The sequence below is a fragment of the Sapajus apella genome, unplaced genomic scaffold (genome assembly GCF_009761245.1).
Source record: "Sapajus apella isolate SASKATOON/1434 unplaced genomic scaffold, GSC_monkey_1.0 scaffold32, whole genome shotgun sequence".
Taxonomy (NCBI): Eukaryota; Metazoa; Chordata; class Mammalia; order Primates; family Cebidae; genus Sapajus; species Sapajus apella.
Genome location: NW_022436972.1, coordinates 1,011,398 through 1,017,397, shown reverse-complemented (window position 1 = coordinate 1,017,397; position 6,000 = coordinate 1,011,398).

The following is a 6,000-nucleotide window of genomic DNA, read 5'->3' as shown; positions in this document are numbered from 1 at the left end:
TATACATTGCACGTTTAACTCAAAAAGTATTAAGAAAAAGTATACTGTAAAAATTCCCTCCTCCACCTTCTCCCCTAGTTCCCACTTCCTCAAGTCCAGGAAATCACCGTTAACAGTTTCTTGTGTATCTGACAGGAGTTTCTTTACGCTAAATATATTTTGGAATTTTTAATTTGGTTTAACATTGCTGTGCTTAGCTATTTTAATAGAAGGTTTTTTTTTTTTTTTTAAAGAAGAAGTAAAAACCATGTCTATTTCATCAACTGAAGACTCAGCTTGAACATTTCGGGAAACCCCAACATGACACATTACCTCTCCCTGGGTACCCTAGGTAGGCTGATGAAGGTCAAGTGGAAAGGAGTCCCCATGGGTGCCAAAATGCAAATCTGAATATGAAACTGACAGCAAAATCACAACTTAGACCCAAAGGTTTACAATACAACTCCAAACAAATGGTTAAAACTTGGTAAAGCATATGGAAAAAATACTCTGAAAAATGTGAGAAGTAGGTAGTAGAAAGAAGGCAAGATGAAGGAAGACACTGTATCTGTAGGAAAAACTCGTTAAGGACACAAATAAAGAAAATCAGAGATGGGAATGGGGAATTTAGACCTCGATGCTGGAGTCTTCTCGGAGTCCAGAGGATGTTTCGTTTTCTTGTGCTATTTTTTTTTTTTTCTGGTGAACTTTCTCATTAGAGCTGAGCAAATGCTTAAAATAAAATGGGAAACTCCAACCTGAAGAAGAGATTGAGAGAAGAAGGTAGACTATCTGTTAGTGCTTGAGGAGCCTTGACATGTATTGTGTTGGACGGAGAAGATAAAACATCGCTGTGTATCAGAATTATTTTACTTTTATTTGCTCTGAATGGGACATACTTAAAGTGTAGCTGTTCATCAGTTTCAGTTCGTTCAGTAACAAATATTTCTTTCTCAGGTGTTAAGAACAGAGCTATACAAATGGACATGCTTGCTCACAGTTCTCATGAGCTTGCACTGCCAGGATGGTACCAGGCATTAGGCCAGGTTTCCTTGAGAAGGTGACATGTGAAGTCCCATGCCAAAAGCTTACTGTGCAAAGAAGAAGGGAGAGTGTCGCGGGAGAGGGAAAGGCCAGTGTGAAGGCTCGGAGGTGCCGTGAGCTTGCTAGTGTTTAAGGAGCAAGAGGGAGGAACATAACGCATGAGGTGAGAGAGGTAGGAGGTGAAGCTGGAAAGACAGGTGAGAGGAGGAGGAGAAGATGGAGAAAAACAAAAAGAACAAGAAGAAGAATGAGGAGGAAGAGGGGAAGAAGAAGGAGGAGAAGAAAGGAAGAGGAAAAAGGAGGAGGAGGGGGAAGAGGAGAAGGAGGGGAAGAAGAAGGGAAGGAAGGAGGAGGAGGAGAGAAGACTCTAGTATGTAGTAGCTGCTATTTTTTTTTAAATAGAGATGGGGTTTTACCACGTTGCCCAGGCTGGTGTAAAACGCCTGGGCTCAAACGATCTGCCTGCCAGGCCTCCCAAAGTGCTGGGATTACAGGCATGAACCACCACACACTGTGGGGATACCTTTTCGTACGCTTTCATTAGACACTGTTTTCTTCTGTGAAAAAGGAGACAGAAAGAGAGCTGGCCAAGCATGGTGGCCCACATCCCAGTACTTAGGGAGGCCGAGCTAGGTGGATCACCTGAGGTCACGAGTGTGAGAGACCAGCCTGGCCAATATGGCGAACCCCCGTCTCTACCGAAAATATACAAAAATTAGCCAGGCATGGTGGTGGATGCCTGTAATCCCAACTACTCAGGGGCTGAGGCAGGAGAATGGCTTGAACTTGGGAGGCGGAGGTTGCGGTGAGCGGAGATGGCACCATTGCATTCCAGCCTGGGTAACAAGAGCAAAACTCCATCTCAAAAAAAAAAAAAAAAAAAGAAAGAAAGAAAAGAAAAAAAGAGAGAGCCATAGAATGTAGAACACGCTGACAGCCTGGGACATAAACACGATCCCTTCTGCTTGCTCAATTATTCAGCAATGTACAGTATATATCTGAATTTTGTTTACTTAGTCAATAAATATCTACCTAGTACCTCTGAGGCAAGATGAAGGAAGACACTGTATCCATAGGAAAACTTTAAGGGCACAAATAAAGAAAATCAGAGTTAGGAATGGGGAAGTTAGACCCTGATGTTGGAGGCTTCTCAGAGTCCAGGGGATGTTTCATTTTCTTGTGCTTTTTTTTTTTTTTCTGATGAACTTTCTGATTAACGTTGAGCAAATGCTGAAAAGAAAATGGGAAACTCAATCCAAAGAAGCGATTCAGAGAAGCAGGCAGAATATCTGTTAGCGCTTGAGAAGCCTTGAAATATATTGTGTTGGTTGGAGGTCAGCAGTTCGAGACCAGCCTAACCAGCATGGTAAAATCCTGTCTCTACTAAAAATACAAAATTAGCCTGGTGCAGTGGCTCATGCCTGTAATCCCAGCTACTTGGGAGGTTGAGGCAGGAGAATGGCCTGAACCTGGGAGATGGAGGTTGCAGTGAGGTGAGATTGCACCACTGCACTTCAGCCTGGACAACAGAATGAGACTCTGTCTCAAAAAAAAAGAAAAAGAAAAAGAAAAAAAGAAAAGAAAAGAAAAGAAAGGCTTGAAAAGTAAGTCACTGATTTGTTGATTCAAGCCAATAAAAAAAATTCTGTTTTGATTGACATCTACTGCTGGATGGTTGGATGATATTAATGAATGCCACCAAGAAGGTTGTTTGCTTCAACTATTAAGAAGTTGGGTAGAGAAGCAGAGAAACCACAGATTTTAGCGTCAGAGCCTCTGTGTGGATCCTGGCCCTGTATGTGCTGGCTAGTGCAATGATGAATGTCATATTCCCTTGTGTGTAAAATAAGCAGGAAATGATGGATCTGTAAGGTCACTGTAAGGGTTACATTGGAACATGTATATAAAGAATTAATTAGGTCACTGGCACAGTGGAGGTCCATTAAATCTGGAGGAGCAAACTGGCAGCCTGAGGGCTGTATTTGCCCACCCCAACTTTTAAAATGTTGACTTTGAATGGTCATTCTAAGCTCTCCACTTTGTGTTGAGTGCCAGGCACTATTTTAAACATGTTTTATCCTTGCAACATAATTATTACCCATATTTTCCATATGAGGAAAGTGAAACAAAGAAGTATCTGTTTGAGTATATTTCATAGCTAAAACCTCCAAAAGGAGTCATTGCCTCTCAGTTTCATCCTGTTCAAAATCAAAATGAAGCACTTTTACAAAGCTGATGTAACACAGTGGACACAGGTGTGGCCCCTGGAGACAGGTTCAAACCCTGGTTCCACTGCTTACTACTTAGTTGTGCAACCCTGGAAAGATTATCTTTGTGCCTTGGTTTCCTCATCTAAAGTCGGGGATAATCATAACCTGCTTCGTTGGGTTGTTGTGAGGATTAGATAAAATGCTTACACCTCTTCTTGGACCTCTCCCCATCACTTTCTTTCCCAACCCATCACAAGCAAAGCTTCACTCATTTATGTGCACTGGTATAAACCCACATGCCTTCAGAGAGAAGAGAGGTGGCAGAACTATATAAAGTGACTTATGTTAAACTCTTGAACAGAATGAATAACGGAAAATTTGAGGCAGACTGTAAGGAACTGGAGAGTGTAGGATTGTGTAAGGGTATGCAAATGAAAAAATTATAAAATGCTGTGCTGACTAAATGGATTAAGGTTGGACATAATTCATTTACTTGCCTAGTCCCTGAGGCATCTGGGTGTATTTTGTAGTTTGCAGTTTCAAGAAGGCCCAAAAGGAGTCAGTTTTACACAAACTTCTTTTGCTAGGCACAGGAAGCTCTTTGTAAAGCCGATTACACAGCTGTGTAAAGCCGTGTTCTAAAGCTAGATTACCCTTTCCTAGCTCAGGGTGCAACAGTGTGGAGTTTCAGCCAAACTTATTCTCCAATGCATTACATATGGTAAAGAACACTTAGTACAACACCTAGCACGTAGAAGAATCTCTCTTTTGCTGGGTGTGGTGGCTCACATCTGTAATCTCAGCACTTTGAGAGGCTGAGGCAGGCGACTCATGAGGTCAGGACCTGGAGGCAGAGGTTGCAGTGAACCAAGATCATGCCCTAGCCTGGGCAACAGAGCAAGGCTCCATCACACACACACACACACACACACACACACGCCCTTCTCTCTTATGTTTGTGGCTCTCCAATCAACCATAGGCTATGGAGACAAGGCATTGTGAGGCTCTGTGATTAGGTTTCATGACTTTATCTGTGAATTTAGATGGCTCCAATATCAACTAGACATGACTCTAGATAATTCTATCAGAAATCCATTTTATTTACTTTTTAATTTAATTTATTTTTTTTTTTTTGAGATGGAGTCTCGCCGGGTCACCCAGGCTGGAGCGCAGTGGCGTGATCTCAGCTCACTGCAACCTCCGCCTCCCGGGTTCAATCCTCAGCCTCCTGAGTAGCTGGGATTACAGGCACCTGCCACCATGCCCAGCTAATTCTTGTATTTTTAGTAGAGATGGAGTTTCTCCATATTGGCCAGGCTGGTCTCGAACTCTGATCTCCTGATCCACCTGCCTCAGCCTCCCAAAGTGCTGGAATTACAGGCATGAACCACTGCGCCCAGCCAATTTAATTTAATTTTTGAGACAGAGTCTCGCTCTGTCGCCCAAGCTAGAGTGCAGTCGCAGGATCTCAGCTCACTGGTTCCTTCCCGGTTCACTTGATTATCCTGCCTTAGCCTCCTGAGTAGCTGGGTGCTTGCAACCATGCCCAGCTAATTTTTAGTAGAGATGGGGTTTCTCCATGTTGGCCAGGCTGATCTTGAACTCCTGACCTCAAGTAATCCACCCACCTTGGCCTCCCAAAGTGCTGGGATTACAGGCAAGAGCCACTGTGCCTTTCTCATTTTATTGTATGTTTGAGACAGGGTTTTGGTTGTTGCTCAGGCTACAGTGCAGTGGCTCAATCATGGCTCACTGCAACCTCAATCTGTTGGATTCAAGTGATGTTCCTACCTCACCTCCCAGGTAGCTGGGTCTATAGGTATGCACCATCATGCACCACTGATTTATTTTATTTTTATTTTTAGTAGAGACAAGGCCTCACTATGTCATTCAGACTGGTCTTGAACTCGCTGGCCTTAAGGGAGTTGGTCTCAAGCTCAAACAATCCTCCTGCCTCAGCCTCCCAAAGTGCTGGGATTATAGGTGTGAGCCACTGTGACCAGCCTAGAAATTTATTTATTTATTTATTTACTTACTTACTTAAGAGAGAGTCTCACTCCATCACCTAGGCTGGAATGCAGTGGGGAAATCTCAGCTCACTGCACCTCCACCTCCAGGACCCAAGCTGTTCTCATGCCCCAGCCTCCTGAGCAGCTGGGATTATAGGTGTGTGCCTGGCTAATTTTTGCATTTTAGTAGTGATGGGATTTCATCATGTTGGCCAGGCTAGTATCCAACTTCTGACCTCAAGTGATCCTGACCTGCCTTGGCTTCCCAAAGTGCTGGAATTACAGGTATGAGCCACCATATCTGCCTAGAAATTCATTTTAGAAAGGCCTTGTTCTTATATAATCTTATATGTAAAGCTGGTGGCTTTTGTTCCTGTGACGTGTTAGGATTAATGGGCAAGGAGGCATCTGGGTGGTGAGCGTAGATGGAGGCAGGGCTAAAATTCTGGCACATCAGACTGGAATAGAACAGCAAGTGGGAAGGACAGGATGACCACAGTTATTTATCAGGATGGACAGACAGATACGGTTCAGAGGCATAGTGACACTGGGAGAAGGCCCAGATGGGCTGTAGAGGTCTAAGATGTAGAAGCCTTGTCCAAACGTGGTAGAAAAGAGCAAGAAAGAATTCAGGTAGGTGATGCTATCAAGTCTAGACGGGGAAGCCCCTGGCTTCGGTATCAGGGCTCTTGGCTTCCATGGAAGCAGGCACCTGGAGAACCAGGCCGGATACCATGGGACTTGGCTATATTCAATCT